The sequence below is a fragment of the Kogia breviceps genome, chromosome 5 (genome assembly GCF_026419965.1).
Source record: "Kogia breviceps isolate mKogBre1 chromosome 5, mKogBre1 haplotype 1, whole genome shotgun sequence".
Lineage (NCBI taxonomy): Eukaryota > Metazoa > Chordata > Mammalia > Artiodactyla > Physeteridae > Kogia > Kogia breviceps.
In genome coordinates, this window is record NC_081314.1 from 4,546,227 (window position 1) to 4,564,831 (window position 18,605).

Here is an 18,605-nt window from a genome sequence, read left to right on the forward strand (position 1 = left end):
GCCATGGCCGCTAGGCCTGCGCGTCCGGAGCCTGTGCTCCACAATGGGAGAGGCCACAACAGTGAGAGGCCCGCATACCGAAAAAAAAAATGAAAAAAAAAAAAAAAAAAAAAAAAAAAAAAAAAAAAAGAACGTGCTTGTCACATGTTTAGTAAATGAATGAAAAACCACAATCCTTGTCACCAAGAAAGTCACATTTCAAGCCGGTACACAGAGGAATGCCTGGAGGTGAAACGAGGATCCAGGAACAGGTGGACTTTGACCCTCGGGGGGCAGAGCTGGTCCAGAGATGGCAGTCCAGTGCACGTATGACACCCAGGCAAGGTGTTTGGGACATAAACTAGCCTAGCTTGTCATCATCCTGTGGTGTCCACAGCTCACCCGTCCTGTTCTATGTGGTTGGTCCATGAGGTAGTTACCAAAGGGTAGAACTATAATCAAAGACTGTAGTGGAGCAGGCAGTGGAACCAAGCTATTCCCAAAGCATAACATGTTAGATTATCAGCCTCCGGAGGTAAAGGGATGGGCCGGCGGTCACACAGTGCATTAGTGGCGGCGCAGATTCCAGAATTCAGACTTCCCGACTCCCCATTCAAACACCTTTCTAGAACTTAACAAATGAAAATACAGTTGTAGGCAACAAAACTGAACTTTGACTTTCCGTAGTTTTCTAGCTCTCTTTAATCTGTCACTGGAAATCTGTAAACTTAACTTTTACTCTCTTTTTTTTTAAAACTTAAGCATTTTCTGCCAAAAAACAAACAAACAATCCCCAGGTGATTCCCTGTTTTAAGTGGAAGTGAAAACAGCAAAAAAGATTATGTAAATTAAAATCTCTTTTTTTGTAGTTCCAATTGCAAAAGGCAATTTAAAACACAGTGCTAGGGGCTTCCCTGGTGGCGCAGCGGTTGAGAGTCCGCCTGCCGATGCAGGGGACGAGGGTTCGCGCCCCGGTCCGGGAAGATCCCACGTGCCGCGGAGCGGCTGGGCCCGTGAGCCATGGCCGCTGCGCCTGCGCGTCCGGAGCCTGTGCTCCGCAACGGGAGAGGCCACAACAGTGAGAGGCCCGCGTACCGCAAAAAAAAAATAAAAATAAAAATAAAACACAGTGATAGGCATTTATCAAAACTCATCACATGGTACATTTATGTACCATATAAAAAAATTTTCTTTCTCTTCTCCGTCCTAGCTCTATGTTCTAATTTCATAGAAATCTGGCTGATCAAGCAAGATGGTAGATTCAGCCTGTATCTTACATGCCTGAGCCATTCTAAAGAAAAAAAGATTCTCAAAATACCGTGAAGACAATGTTAGTAGTCACTAATTCTGGGCTGCAGGAACCCGGTGTATGTTATATTAGTATTTATATTATTCTCTATTTTTTTTTTTAAATTGTTTTAAGCTAACCAACCTTGAGATCAGGGGTTCCAAACTTTTACGCGAGGAGGAACTGGCCTTGGTTTCCCTAGATCCTTAGGATTTAGAGGATTAAGAGGATGGAGTCCTCACAGCGAACCGTCACCGTCGAGTGCAAATTATGGGAAACTTCAGAGAAGAGGCCATAGAGGCATCAACCGCGGTCGAATGCACCTGAGTAGAATCTGAAACTCCGTTCTCAGATTCAAACACATGGCTGAGTATCTCTGTCTTAGCAGCGGAATCCTGCAACTCCCATACAGAACCATCCCCAAGCAGTTCTCCTTGTCCCTAACTTCAGGCTCTTGGGGCTGGCCAAATAGCCAGCGGTGTGACCTTAGGTCCATGAGTTGACCTCTCTGGTCCCGAGTGTCCTGACCTGCAACATTTGAAGTTCCATTTCCTAAATGTTTTTACTCTGATGCTAATTTCGTGAGACAACTGAGCTATTTAAACTTCAGGTGTGTAAGTCATTTCAGCGGGCTCTGGACAAGGCGGCTCAGGGATCATTGTGACCCAGCGTGTGTCATTCAGCCTTAGCAGGTGAGTCACACTCCAGCTGTCTCTCAATTCCCACACGGTTCAGAGCCGGGGATGGTGTCTGGGCATTGAAATCAATTTTGCTCTGTAGTTCCGGCTTGAGGGGACTGCGGCCTTGACCTTTCCTGACTCATGCATCCTGTGCTTGAAGTATGATTATAATTTCACTGACCTGTGCTGGCCCAGAAGAAAGGGAGTCAAGGGTTCTTAAAGAATAGGAAGTCTCGTACTCAGGATTAAACTTTCTGCTCCTCGCCTGAAGCTTAAAGTTTTTTATTTGTGAATACGTTTAATTTGTCTTGGAGTCCCCAAAGGACAGGGCAAGAAAGAACATTAGACCCTGTTGATATGAACACCTGCTACCACTACCACGATTTTAGAGAATGAATGGATGGAGACATACAGAGGGGAAACCACTGGCCTAAAAAACCACACAACTAGTTAGAATTTCCTGTGGTGACGACATGGTGTCTTGTGTATTGAATAAAAGGGGGAAAATTATAAAACTATTCAAACTACAAGCTGACATTTTATGATAATTAAGACAAAGGAAGGGAATTCGCCCCCCGTCTTGATTCCGCCAAATTCTCCCCACTCCATTGCCACCACCATCTGGGCTTGCACTACTGTCAGAGCTCCTAACTGCCTGTCCTCCTCCCTCTTGCCCTGCTCCAACGCAGTCTACACCTAGGAAGTCACAAGGCTTTTTTTAAGTGAAAACTGATGGCGCCACGAGCTCTTCAGTACTTTCTTTCGGGAGGCCTTGTCCTTTCCCTTTCCCTCTGTAGCACTTTCCACGATGGCAACCGTACATTTTATTTGTTCAACATCTGCCCGCACCCCCTCGACAAACTCCAGGGTGAAAGAGATTGTGAAGTTTTTGTTTGTCCTTGTATCCCTGGCACCTGGGCAACCAGTCAATACTGACTGAATAAATTTAGTCTGAGCGCAGCACCGAACCAATACGTTAAGAGCTAACCTTCTCCGTTTTTATACCAAAATCCACCAGGGAATTTCCACAGGTAGGCAGGGGACAGTAATCTAACAATCCGGAGAAGGAAGGAGACAAAAGGTTTCTCTGCTCTGTCATATCCTCTCGGCAAGGACGCTGGCCCGAAGGTCCCGTGCCTTGAGATGTCATGTCGCAGTGTCACCTGACATTCAGATCAAAGGCAGACTCTGCTTTGTGCAGAGGACACAGGTCAAGGCTCCTCTTGCTTGCAGGGAGCTCTATCACCAGATGAGATCAACGTGGAAAGTCCTGATAACAGCGGTTGCCATTTGATGGGCACCCGTTGGTACAAAGGGCTTCGTCTATATTAACCCATTTAATCCTCCCCATATCCCAATGCAATAGGAGTTTATTATCCTGAATTTGGAGTTGAGGAAATTAAGACTCAGAGAGATTAAGGAACTTGCCTGAACCCACGCAGCTGGTAAACGAGAGAACTGGGATATGAACCCACGTGTAGTCCACGCCCCTTCGTTATGTCCCATTGTCCTACAGTGTTGGTGTCTGGCTTCCACATGTTTTGACCACCAACAGAAATACCGCTCATTTGTAACAGGTAAGGGTGGCAGGACACAGAGGTGCGGGAAGTTTGGTGGATACAGAACACCTGTGCTTGAGAACGGCGCTCTCCGCTGCCGCAGCACGTGAGAAGGGGACAGAAACGTAGGCTCGTTAAGACCCTCGCCGTTCAAAGGGTGGCGCGTGTACCAGCGGCATCCGTATCACCTGGGAGCTGGTTAGAAGTGAGTGTAGCATCTCAGGCCACACCAAGGCCTGCTGGGTCAGAATCTGCACTTTAACGCAAACCCAAGTGGACTGGATGCAGGTTCAAGTTTGAGAAGCACTGGTGTAGACCAGGAGTTCTCAACCTACTTGCCCTTTAGAGTCAGCGTGGGGGATTTAAAGCACACCGGGACCTGAGCTGGAATCCCTGGCGGCAGGGCAGGGATTCTGTGCTCTTCTTCACGCTTCCCAGCAGAGTCCAAGAGGCAGCCAGAGCTGGGAAACACCAACCTAGCTCCACTCCACTGCCTTCTTTTCTTTTCTTTTCTTTTCCCCTTGTTTTTATATTACAATTAAAACAAGTGAAGCGGCCCACCAAGCGTGATGAAAAGAGCGTGGACTTGAGAGGTTAAACAGAGCAAGGTTTGGATCCTGATTCTGCCACTTACTACCGGAGAGGCTTTAGGCAAAACACTAGCCTCCCTGGATCTCAGTTTCCACATTTATAAAATGCAAATAATAACGCCCACCTCAGAGGGTCACTGTGAGAAATACAGGCAGAGCGCAAAGGATGGAAGGTTTGCGCTTGCGCGTAGTAGGACCGTGATAACTGGCAGCTACTCCGACCAGCCAAGTCAGATCAACCCAGGCATCAGCAGGTGGCCGTCTGAGGAGTTAAGAGCCGAGACATCGCAGTTCCTTCCCCCCGGCATATTCTCCAAGTGAGGTCCCTGGGAAAGGAAGTCAGAGGCGGTCTCCTTTGCCACACGCCTCCACTGTCCCCGTCCCCCGCCCCAGCCCCTGCATCTAGCCCCCCTCTGTCCCTTCCTGCCCCAGCTCGCTACCCTGACTGGAGAACCAGCGTGTACCAGTGGTCGAAGGTACATAACCCCTGAGGGTTTTTTTTTTTAACTAGACAAGCAAAAAAACCATTTTTCATACTGCATGTTGATCTGTATTTACTGGGACAGTTGAATTCACACAGGTAGAAATAGCCCCTTCGACTGAAACTCTATAAGAAAACACAAAATGTGGCTTTGCATCTTCACCTGAGAAAGTCCAGGGCTCCGAGGGTGTGAGAGAGAAAAGAGGTGCTCTCAGTCTTCTTTGAGCAGCTTTTGTTTTCAACGTGTTTTGGTGTGGTACAACTCGCTAACGTGGAATTCCCATTCCAACCATTCTGAAGCGCACAATTCAGTGGTATTAAGTACACGCGCATAGTTATGAATCCTTGAACGGTTTTATACTTCCTCCCTCTTCTTCCTGCACACACCTACCCACGTGCATACACGGTATCTGCATAATTTTGTGGCTCTGAAACCTTTCACGTGTAAAATTAGAAACGATCTGCAACGGGATTTCAGGGCAACATGCATTTTCTTCTCCTTCGGAGGAAACTGGCTTAGGGAGTGACAACCATATGTCAGGTGCTTTCACGGACTTTATTCATAACAGCCCCATAAGGGAGGGAGGGGGGTGCTACTCCTGTTCTTTACAGATGAGGAAATGAGGAAACTGAGGCTCAAGGAGGTAAACTAGTGGGTGCACAGCCAGAGAGAGAGAAGGGACTACAGCCAGCCTTCACAGCCATGTCTGTGGAATTCCAAAGGCTATGCTCTTTTTCCCTTTTTCTTAAGAAAACTGTTTTCTTCTTATAGAAGTAATATATGAGTTATTATTTTAAGAAGACAGAAAAATGTAAAGAAAAAATAAAAATCACTAACAAACTCCTCTCCCAGAACTAGTCACTGACGCATATTGAGGTCTTCTTGTCAGATTCTTTCCATATTGCAGGTCATTTACTTCCATGATGTCCCATTTAAAGTGGGACAGGAGAGGGGGGTGGCAGAGGAATATGACGGAGAACTTTCTTGCGTTTTGTCTCTACAGATGTATGTGTTGCTTGGATCTTTTACAAGAAAATGTACTCACACGTTAGTTACATAGTAAAAGAACAGACAATAATTGGAAGTAAAATCCAGAGAAAGAAAAAGAGTGTGTTGATCAAAAAGGGAGAATTGTCAACCCTAGAAATACTTAAAAAGGAGAGTCCAAGAGGCAGCAATCGGCTCCAGCTGGCAGGAGTGTTTCTAATATGAAGATAGATACATCAGGCTTTCAGAGCGGGACGCCATTAACACTCCCTGTCACCTGGCCAGCTCCTCGTGGCTTGGGGTCTAATGCTGTGCCCTCCAGACCACTTTCTGAATAGAATCTAACTCCCCATGTAGTTTGCTTGCGGGGTAAGAATGTTCTGCGTAGACGACTGTCAACATTCCAACCACCTGACAGGCCTTTCTGCTAATTCAGTTAATTGGTTTTCAAATATTTCTTCATTCTCTGAGAGCTCTACTGGTCCGTCAGCGTCACCAAATTATGTCACCTCAGGAAACCGCCTGGGTTGCAAGTTCCGAAATTTAGACATTTGCTGTTTCTGAATCCATAAGTCTGGACGCTGGATCTTGGGAGAGGACAATGTAATGCCATCTCCCAGAGGACTTTCTCGGGTGAGGAACAAGGGAGCTACAGCGGCCATCCGTGCTCTCACACGCCCAGGACGTACCAGAGAATGCCACGACGGCACCGTCGTTAACATGCCTCGCACCACGTGTTGGGACAGGGCCAACGCCGCGACATTTAACAGCAGTGCGACGTGCCGGTGGGGTGGGGAGATCGGGAGGAGACAGCCAGCCACAGACACTAGGCGGAATCGCCATCCCGCAAGCAAAAGGTCGCCTCTGGCTCGGCGGTATCAGAAGATGCTACCAGTCCCAGCCAACAGTCAGCCACAGTGAATGCGGGCAGGAGTGAGGCGCCGTGAGGGCTGAGAAGAGCAGTGGTCAAAGGATCCTCCCCGCCTCTCACTTCTCAGAGTTAAGTGAGAGGCAGGGATCCAGGCACGTACTGACTTCAGGTGAGTCCACCTGCAGGCATCAACTCCTGGTACCTAGTCACCAGGCTGGGTTTCTTTCACTCATTCATTCAACAAATGTTTACCACGTTCTTCCATGGGACTCACGCGCCTGTACACCTAGCTGTGCGTGCCGAGGATACAAGGACTGACTGCTCTTTCCTTGGCCCATTTCTCAGGCTTGTGTCGTCAGCAAGAAACCTTGAGAGATGAGGTAATGTTTCCCTTGGGACAAAGAACAGGCTTGCAGACTGCTGACTACCAAAGTCATGAATTTCCCAAGCTCCGTGCCCTTCACCTAGAGCACAGCTCACTGCGCACGGCCTCTCCATCTGGCCCAGGTCGTGTCTCCCCCTTGAGAACAGGGGGCGAGGGAAACCTGCTGCAAACGTGCTGCTTGCCGTCCCGGGAGGAATAAAGTCCTTTGCTTCCGACCTTGGTGTCTCAGGTCTCCCGCCAGCACCCGTGCAAGAGTGAAAGGCTAACTTGCTAGCTTGTAAGCGGGGTCAGAATCAAATTCCAGACCCAACAGCACCTAGGGTGTGCTGGGCCCCATGCTGGGTCTTGAGGTCAAAGCAGTGCACAAAACCAGCCCGGGCGCCTGTTGTCATGGAATGTACGTGCAACGGTGGTGGGGGTGGGGGCGGGGGCGGGGAGACGAACAACAGATGAGAGACCAAACGAGAAAATATGAGAAGCATTCGGCGGAGAACAGGAATGGGGTGATGTGTCAGACATGACCAAATGGCTGCTTTAGATCAAATGGCCAAGGAATGCAAATGAATGCAAAAACACCTGGAGGGAAGCATCACAGCAAGAAGAGGACGGCAGGTGCAGATGGCCTGAGGTAGAACCAGCCAGCGAGGCGGGGGCAAGGTGGATGCGGGCAGAGGGTTTGAGGGGAGGTCAGTGGGGAACCAGATTCCCGCCCCATGAGGCCAAAGCTAGGGGTTGAATTTCTTTCCAGGTGCAAGAGGAAGCCACTGGAGAATTTTAAGAAGGATTTAGATTTTTAAAACTAGCTCTAGTTACTTAGCGAAGAAACATGAGTGTAGTGCTAGATTTTTAAAACTGGCTCTAGTTACTTAGCGAAGAAAGCATTTCGGAAGCTATTGCATTAGTCCAGGGGCGACGTGATTTTGGCTTGGACAAGAAAGGGAGAGCTAAAGAGAAGCGGGCACATGGGGGGCCATGTTTTAAAGGTAGAGTTGACAGGAGGTGCCAAAGGACTGCATGCAGAGACGGGGTGGGAAGGCAGTTATAGGAATAAGGAAACGGGAAGAGCCAAGGTGGTCACTTCTAGGTTTTTACCCTGAGTAGCTAGGGAAGTTCCACTTATTGAGATGAAAGAGATGGAGGCAAGAGCCAGTTCAGGGGAGAAAAATCCAGAAAGAGCGCATGGCTGAAGGCAGCAAGCAGAGAGTTGTTCATCTGAATCTGGAGTTGTGAGGGAGGCCAGGCTGGAGGCAGCATTTGGGGCCATCCCCACCTCTAGGGCATGTGAGCTGCAGGGCAGGGTGAGGAGACCTGGGGGGATAATATGGAGGGAAAAGAGAGACAGACTCGGGCCCCTACCCCAGGACTGCCAACCTCACGAGAGGTGACGTGAGGCACCAGAGCACAGAAATGAGACTTCTAGGAGTGGCTGTCAAAGTGAGGGAAACTCCTCGAGAACGTGGTGTCACAGGGCCCCCGGGGGAATACTGGGTTCAGGTAGAACAGAGGGGTCGGCTGTGGAGCGCTGCTGAGAAGAGCGTGCGACCGCCCTTCCCTGAGAGCCAAGCCCTGCGTCCGTCCTGCTCTAGTTACTGGCCACTCGGGTCCTGGGACAGTGATAGCGGCACAGTGCAGCTCAGAAGGCAGAGTTTCCATTACACCAGACGAGGGCGTGGCTTCTGCCGACAACAGGAGGAGCTGTCCAGTCCACAGTGTGACACTGCTGGCTGTCCCTCCGCCTAGCCGACCCACCCTCTCACCTGTCCCCTGAGGGCCTGGAGGGAGGGCGTGCCACTAGATATGCACTTTTCTTTCCCTTACCTTGCTCATCTCTCCAGCTATGCTAATGCCTCTCACCCCTCCAGGCCGAACTTATTTCTCCTCGTGCAATACACATCCATAAATTGCTCTGCGCTGGGTCCTGTGCTTTTACATCCTTGATGGAATTTAATCCTCACAAAACACTTTTGGGTGAGTATTATCATTCTCACTAACAAATAAAGGGATGCTCAGAGAGGCTAAGTAACTTGCTCACAGTCACAAGCTTGCAAGTGGTGAAAATGAGATTCAAACCCAGGACTCTAGCCCTTCCAACAGCCTGGCCAGCCTGCAGATGAGGCTAAGATAGGGGCTCTGCAGTCTAGCAGAAATCTGAAAGCAAAAGACGAAGAGGGAAATTACAACAATACAAAATATGCAACTACAACTACATACACTGTATCATTACAATGCAAATTAAGGTAAGAGGACACATGAATTGCTATGGAGTTCAAAGGGGGATCAGAAAATGCTTCTTGGGGAGGAGGTAGTGTGTGCAATGGGCCTTGAGAATTGCACAGGACTTTGCAGGGCTGAGGCTTTCGGGAGGATGTGAAAGGAGAAAGGGGCAGCCTCTCCCTGACCAGGCCCAATCAGCTCAGTGCCTGGATCCAGCCTTGCCCACCTCACCATATCCCCTTTGCACTGTTTTCCATCTCTTACATCTCCTTTCTCCCTACATCCCCAGCACCTAAACCAAGGCCACACACGTAGAAGGTGCCTAGTGAATATTTGTTGAGTTCAACAGGATCCTGTCTGGTCTCCTAATTCTAGTCTCTCTTTTCTCCAATACATCCCCACACTTGCTAAGTTTCATGGCCAACCCACAGTTAAACCTACTCCTTCTAGAGAGTTTCCAGGCCCATAGTTCCTGGAAATCTCCATTCGAATCCCCAATAACTCACACACACACAAACTAACAAAAGGGACCACAGCTGACATGACCCAATCCAAGGCAGGCCGTTCGCTGGCTGAGTTCAATCAGCCAGATTCTCTTGATAGGATGGGAGGCAGTCGGTGCTGGGCCCTGGAACCACACGGCCCTGGGATCCCAGTCGGGGCTCCACCAGGTTGAGGGAACAGGCACCAGCAAGGAAAGCACAAATGTGGGAACAAGAGGCCCTGAGACGTGGAGGGAGGCAGGTTACTTTCAAAACCTTTGATTATGTAAATTTTCAAAAGAAGGAAGGGTGAATAATGACCTATCACCAACTTCAACAATTATCAACTCTTGGTCAATATTGCTTCATCTGTACCCTCACCTACATCCACAGGTGTATTTTTGAAATCAGATCCCGGGCATTACGTTTCATCTCTCTATGTATATATTTCATCTATCATTCCATCTCTCTATGCATATTTCAGTATAGAATAACTAAAGATTAAGACTTTAAAGTATATGACAATGGCTTTAAACTATATGACAATACTGATATCACACCTATAAAAAGTAGTAATAAGTCCTTAATATAAACAAATGCCCAATTATTGTTCATATTTCTCTGATTGATGTATACTCTGAATTTGGATCCTTTGTTTCAATTGGGATCCATGTAAGATCCTTACATTGCTACTGATGAAAGGTTACATCGCTTTTAATCTATAGATTCTCCTTCCATCTCTTTTCTTTCCATGAAATTATTTATTCAAGAACCCAGGTTTCCATAAACAAGAGGAAAAGACAACCCTCAGAATGGGAGAAAATATTTGCAAATGAAGCAACTGACAAAGGATTAATCTCCAAAATTTATAAGCAACTCATGCAGCTCAATAACAAAAAAACAAACAACCCAATCCAAAAATGGGCAGAAGACCAAAATAGACATTTCTCCAAAGAAGATATACAGATTGCCAACAAACACAGGAAAGTATGCTCAACATCACTAATCATTAGAGAAATGCAAATCAAAACTACAATGAGGTATCACCTCACTCTGGTCAGAATGGCTATCATCAAAAAATCTGCAAACAATAAATGCTGGAGAGCGTGTGGAGAAAAGGGAACGCTCTTGCACTGCTGGTGGGAATGTAAATAGATACAGGCACTATGGAAAACAGTACGGAGGTTCCTTAGAAAACTAAAAATAGAACTAACATACAACCCAGCAATCCCACTACTGGGCATATACCCAGAGAAAACCATAATTCAAAAAGAGTCATATACCAAAATGTTCATTGCAGCTCTATTTACAATAGCCAGGACATGGAAGCAGCCTAAGTGTCCATGGACAGATGAATGGATAAGGAAGATGTGGCACATATATACAATGGAATATTACTCAGCCATAAAAAGAAACGAAATTGAGTTATTTGTAGTGAGGTGGATGGACCTAGAGTCTGTCATACAGAGTGAAGTAAGTCAGAAAGAGAAAAACAAATACTGTATGCTAACACATATATTTGGAATCTAAAAAAAAAAAAGGTTCTAATGAACCTAGGGGCAGGATAGGAATAGAGATGCAGATGTAGAGAATGGACTTGAGGACATGGGGAGAGGGAAGGGTAAGCTGGGATAAAGTGAGAGAGTAGCATTGACATATACACACACACATTTGTGTATTTTACACAAATGTAAAATAGATAGCTAGTGGGAAGCAGCTGCGTAGCACAGGGAGATCAGCTCGGTGCTTTGTGACCACTAGAGGGGTGGGATAGTGAGGGTGGGAGGGAGACGCAAGAGGGAGGGGATTCTAAAAAGCCCCTTATATATAAAAAAAAAAAAAAAAAAAAAAAAAAAAAAAAAAAAAAAAAAAAAAAAAGAGGGAGGGGATATGGGGACATATGTATATGTATAGCTGATTCACCTTGTTATACAGCAGAAACTAACACAACATTGTAAAGCAATTATACTCCAATAAAGATGTTAAAAAAAAAAAAAAAAAAGAACCCAGGTTTCCTAAAACAGAGTTTCCTATAGTTTCATTACATCCCCAGAATATCATTTAACATATTCCTCTGCTCCCTGTATTTCCTTTCAATGACTAGTTAGGACAAGAGGCTTGATGATTCATATTTGATTTCTTTTCTATTTTTTAACAAGCCTGCTTCATAGGTGGTGGAAGTATTGTGTACTTCCGTAACAGGAAGGACAAAATAACCTGTCTTCCTCTTTCTCTCTCCCTCTCCCTCTCTCCCTCCCCGTTTCTCTCTCTCTATTTAGGTGATGTTATCAGCCACTGATGGCCCGTATTCATTTATTAGGGAATTACAGAATGATAATCCAAATCTATTATTCCTTCTTTATTGACTGGAAAACTTCTATAGTAAGAAACTTCCCTCTTTTCAACTATTTGGTTACCCTAAGGTACACTTTACAAGGGAAAGGAAAGATAAATGCTTGATTCTTCTCCTTCATCAATTTACAAAATAATGAGGTGATTTCTTAGCGTCCTCCAAAAGTAAACAGTGACGAAACAGTTTTCTAAAACATCATTATGAATCATGGATTTAAACATTTTTTAACGTATTTCAGTCCATTGTAGTTCTTATCCTTACTGATAATCATATCGTTCTGTCTTGGCCTAGTGAATGCTTATGCAGCTTGGTTTCTGGGTCCTTTTGATATGACTATAGATGGCAGTCTTTGATGTTCCAGGCTTTTCCTGTCCTCAACCTAGAATCAACTATGTCTCCGAGGAAACTTGGTTTCTTTTAGTGGAGAATAATAATTCAAGATTACAGCCTAATGTTTACTGCAGTATTATTTACAATAGCCAAAACATAGAAATAACCTAAATGTCCATCGATGGATGAATGGATAAAGAAGATGTGGTATATATACACAATGGAATATTATTCAGCCATGAAGAAGAGTAAAATGTTGCCAATTGTGACAACGTGGATAGACCTAGAGGGTATTACGCTAAGTAAAATAAGTCAGACAGAGAGAGACAAATACTATATGATCTCACTTATGATGTGGAATGTAAAAAAGAAAACAAAAATTAAAAAACTAAGCTCAAAGATACAGAGAACAGATTTGTGGTTCCCAGACGCAGGGGTTGGGGGTGGGCAAAATGTGTGAAGGGGGTCAAAAGTCACAAAATAAAGTCATGGGAAGTAATCTACAACACAGTGACTATAGTTAATAATATTGTATTACCTATTTGAAAGTTACTAAGAGAGTAAATCTTAAAACTTCTCATCAAAAGAAAAACAATTTTTATAACTATGGTGACGAATGTCAGATAGAATTATTGCAGTGATCATTTTGCAATATCAAAACATTACTTTTTATACCTAAAACTAATATAATGTTATATGCAATTATACCTCAATTTCCAAAAAAAGCTAAAACATTTTGAAAAAATCACAGTCTAGACATTAGGAGCATTCCCTTTATTCTTGACCCAGTTTGAAAGGATTTCCTGCCTTATACCTAAATAGACTTTAACTAGACTTCTCAGTGCTTCCACCAAAGTAAATCACAAAGAAGCAAATATAATCACAAAAATCTGATTTAAAATCTCCCCTTGTTTTAGACAAGGGTGCCAAAACAATTCAATGTGGGAAAATAGCTTTTTCAATGAATGGTGCTGGGACCATTGGATATGTATGTGCAAAATAATTAAGTTGGATAGCTACCTCACACCATGCACTAAAGTTAACTCAAGATGGATCAAAGACCTAAATGTAAGAGTGAAAATTATAAAACTCTTAGAAGAAAACCTAGGTGTAAATCCTTATAACCTTGAGTTAGGTGACTGTTTCTTAGCTATGACAGCAAAAGCACAAGCACAACAGAAAACTGAGGTAAACTGGACACCATCAAAATTTAAAACATTTGTGGGACTTCCTGGTGGTCCAGTGGTAAACAGTCCACCTTCCAATGCAGGGGACACGGGTCTGACCCCTAATCAGGGAACTAAGATCCCACATGCCACAGGGCAACTTAACTCGCACGCCGCAACTAGAGAGAGAAAACTTCATGCCACAACTAGAGAGAAGCCCACGCACCTCAACAAAGGGCCCACATGAGGCAACAACAACAACAAAAGATCCTGCGTGCCACAACAAAGACCCAACGCAGCCCAAATAATAATAATAATTAAAAAAAATTTTTTTTAAGTTAAAGCATTTGTGCTTCAAAGAACACCATCAAGAACAGAGTGAAAGACAGCCCACAAGTTTTTGTAAATCATATATCTAATAAACGTCTAGTATTCAAAATATATAAAGAATTCTTACAACTCAACAAAAAGACAATCCAAATTTAAAAATTGACAGTCATTTCTCCAAAGATAGAAAAACAGCCTATACGCACATGAAAAGATGCTCAGCACCATTAGCCATCACAGAAATGTAAACCAGCACTATTTATAATAGCCAAGACACAGACGCAACCTAAGTGTCCCTCATATATATATATATATATATACACACATATATATATGTATATATATATATATAATGGAATATTACTCAGGCATAAAAAAAGAATGAAATATTGCCATATGCATCAACATGGATGGACCTAGAGAATATCAAACTAAGTGAAGTAAGTCAGACAAAGACAAATATTATATATCATTTATATGTAGAATCTAAAAAATAATACAAATGAATTTATTTACAAAACAAAAACAGACTCACAGACATAGAAAACAAACTTATGGTTACCAAAGGGGGAAGGGGGGAAGGGTTCAACTAGGAGTATAGGATTAGAGATATACACTATTAGATATAAAATAGATAAACAGCAAGGATTTACTGTATAGCACAGAGAACTATATTCAATATCTTGTAACAAACCATAATAGAAAAGAAGCTGGAAATAATATCTGAATGACTTTGCTGTACATCTGAAACTAACACAAAATTGTAAATCAACTATACTTCAATTTAAGAAAAGAAAGGAATGCAAAACGAATTCACTAATCATTTGACACCTCCTAAGACGGCTGTAATAAAAATGACAGGTATTGATGAGGATGTGAAGAAGTTGGAAATCTCATACACTGATGACGGGCAGTTCTCCAAAATAAACACAGAGGGCATCACAGGACCCAGCAATTCTATTCCCAGGTATATATCCAAGAGAAATGAAAACATATATCCACGCAAAAGCTTGGGCACGAACGTTCATGGTAGCATTATCCATTAGAGTGAAAAAATGGAACAAACCTAAACATACATCAACTGAGGAATGAATAAATAAAACGTGGTATATCCATAGAGTGGACTATTATTCATCAAAATAAAGAAATAAAGTACTAACACAAGCCATAACATAGATGAACCTTGAAAACACTACGCTAAGTGAAAGAAGCCAGATATAAAAGGTCACAAGTTGGGCTTCCCTGGTGGCGCAGTGGTTGAGAATCCGCCTGCCGATGCAGGGGACACGGGTTCGTGCCCCGGTCTGGGAAGATCCCACGTGCCGCGGAGCGGCTGGGCCCGTGAGCCATGGCTGCTGAGCCTGCGCGTCCGGAGCCTGTGCTCCGCAACGGGAGAGGCCACAGCAGTGAGAGGCCCGCATACCACAAAAAAAAAAAAAAAAGGTCACATGTTGTACAATTCCATAGATATATATATACAGAATAGGCAAATCGACAGACGCAGAAATAGATTAACGGTTGCTTAGGGCTGGGGGGATTCAGAGGCAATGGACAGTGACTGCTAATGGGCATGAGGTTCTTTCTGGAGTGATATAAATGTTCTAAAATTGGTATTAGTGATGATCTCAAAACTCTGAACACATCAAATACCACTGAATTGTATACATCAAGTGGGTGAACTGTATGGAATATGAATTATATCTCAATAAAGCTAGATATATATATAGTTTTAAAATCTCTTCCTGATAATCTGATGCCTCCAGAACTTGAGGCAACATTCATTCATTCATTTATCTGTTTATTCAATACATATTTATTGGGCTTCTACTATTCAATCACTTATATACTCAACAAATATGTATTGACCACATACCCTGTGCTAGGCACTGTCCTATACGCGGAGGATCCCACATTAAAAGAGTTGCTTACATTCTTGCGGATGAAAACAGGCCATAAACAAAATAGGAAGATCGTATACGGTGTAATACATTGAAAGTACTTGATGCTAGGGAGAAAAATAAAGCCAGGAAGAGGGATAGTCAGCAGGGGAATGGAGAGGAGGGGCTGCAGTTATAAGCAAGGTGGGCAGGGAAAACCTCGCTGAGAAGGTGACATTTGAGCAAAGAGCTGAAGGAGGGAAGGGAGCGAACCATGCAGATAGCTGGAGGAAGAACATTCTAGGCAGGGAAAATAGCAAGTGCCAAGGCCCTGAGGTGGACATGCCTGGTGCGTCTGAGGAATATCTAGGGAGCAGCGTCAGAAGACGGAAAGTAGAGGATTCGAAGTTAGAGAAGTAAGGGGAGAGACAAACTCCGTTATTCTGTTGAGGTAGGGCACAGTGGAGTGTGTACTTCTGAAAAGAGCAGAAATTATTCTGGCCACTGGCTCCAAGCTTCATGCACATACAATATGCCTAGTTTCAAGGTAAGGCTGAGATCACTGGTACACTGGAGCTGACACCCACCAGTGGTGACAGAATTTCTGAGGAATCTGGAGGTTCCGTTGATAAACACAGCTCTTATTAAAAATTAAGTCATAGCAATTTATAATTAAATAAATTATATTTAAAAACAGAAGTATTAAATACTGGCAACTTCCAAATTATTTTGCTACATCTAACTACTATCTCGGCTGTTACAGCTATTTATGTCTTTTGTATCCGTACAGTGGAAATACTATAAAAGGCGAGCTCTGCCCTTCTATTCCCAAATCTGCATCACGCTCAGCGGTGTCACGTTGGTAATCTGAAAAGGGCCATGGTAGGAGTAGTTACACCACAGAAATCAGCAAGTGCTACAAATTGGGGCTTGATTTATTGTCTTATTATCGAGACATAAGAAAGTGAAGGTAAAAGTGTTAGTAGTGCAGCTTTCACTTAAAAGTTTGTCACATTTGGGAATCCATTACATTGCAAATAGAACAAAAAAAGTGAGGAAGTATTTTCCCAGGATTCAAAAACTCTTACCCAGTTCAGCAAAGAAGCCACTCATATCACTGATGACAATGAATGGACTAAGTGAAATTCTGACAAATGTCTTTGTTGCTTCACTTTAACCTTGACGATATCAACCAACGTCCACGTCTTAATACACTCATTCGTCAATTTCAACCACAGGTTGGCCACAGATGGAAAAGTTCAGCAGAAAGCAATGAAAGCATTTTGAAGGAATCAAACGGCTATACAGAATTTACAATAGAGAGTTCTGTGGGGTTTTTTTTTTTTTTTTTTTTTTTTTGTGGTATGTGGGCCTCTCACTGCTGTGGCCTCTCCCGTTGCGGAGCACAGGCTCCGGACGCGCAGGCTCAGCGGCCGCGGCTCACGGGCCCAGCCACTCCGCGGCACGTGGGATCTTCCCGGACCGGGGCACAAACCGGCTTCCCCTGCATCGGCAGGCGGACTCTCAACCACTGCGCCACCAGGGAAGCCCTGTGGGTTTTTTTAATTTGTAAATTGTGTGCTATACAGGTCATTGACATCAGTAAGATTTATACTATGTGTGCATAATACATTCATTTTTGGAAAGCCGGTTATTAAACATTTACTGACTACTAGCACACAATCCAATTTCTTTTTTTTTTTTTTTGGCTGCGTCGGGTCTTCGTTGCTGCGCACGGGCTCTCTCTAGTTGCAGCGAGCGGGGGGCTACTCTTCGTTGCAGTGCCTGGGCTTCTCATCGCGGTGGCTTCTCTTGCTGTGGAGCACGGGCTCTAGGCACGTGGGCTCAGTAGCTGTGGCGCACGGGCTTAGTTGCTCCACGGCCTGTGGGATCTTCCCGGACCTGGGCTCGAACCCGTGTCCCCTGCATTGGCAGGCGGATTCTTAACCACTGCACCACCGGGGATGCCTAGTCACCTTATTTAAGATAGGTGAGTGTAGCTCTCCGTTCACGGTAGTGATCCAGCTTCCTTTTAAAACAAAACTGCTTACCGTACCAAAAAAAAAAAAAAAGGTCATTTTCAAAACAATATTAAGTAAATGATAATACAGGTAACACACAGAAAGGGCAAAAATTCGGCCTGAATGACTGAGAACCCAGCCTCTGGAGGTGCACACCTGGGCTCAGATGCAGACATCCCTAGTGACCGGTGGCTTTGTCCTCGTCCGGCCAACGGGGGCGACAGCTACCCCACAGGGACGTTGTGACAGTGAGCTCAGGGAGGCCCAGGGGCTGGCACCACCCGGCTGAGTAAAGATGAGCCCCAGGGAGGAGCCTGGTCTGGGCCTGGCCTCCTCCCTGATCCAAAGCAGGCACCGCCTTCAACTCCCCTCCGCCCTCCTCCCCTCCACCTCCCCTGCTCGCCCCGCAAGATGTGTCAAATGTGAACATTCGCGCGCACGGCGTTCTTCCTTCTGTAACCACCTCCCCGCAGCGGCCAGCGCCTGCTCTCCGTGACTCAGCATTCTGAGCCTGGAGCTGCTTTCTTGCTCCCGTCCCCGGAATTTCAGCGGGTCCCTGTAGCAGGCCGGCTGCCCTGAGACAGTGGAATAAAGACCCACCAGCACCGTTCAGATACGAGTTTTGCTCTTTTATCTTTTTTTAAACTTCCGGGGTTGGGGGGGTGGGGCCGGCCTCCAAGGTTTCTGAGTTGGTAAAATAAACGTTAACAGAGAAATACGGCGTAGCATTGGTTGTGAGCGTCTCCACTCCATCCCTAAGCGTAGCTTCAGGGTGCGTCAAACAGCTTGCGATGTAAATAAAAAGGCCTGACGCTTCTCCTGGGGCGCGGCCGGATAGAAAGCAGGAGCCGCCTCTGTCCTCCCTGCGAGTGAGGGAGACCCGCTGTCACAGCGCAGCACGCTGCGTGCTCTGTGGCTCTCCTTGCAAGGCATGAAGATCTGCCAAGTCCTCGAGTGACAGGCATTCGTTGTCGCAACAGGCACAGCCACCCTAGCCGGCACTGGTGCTGGACA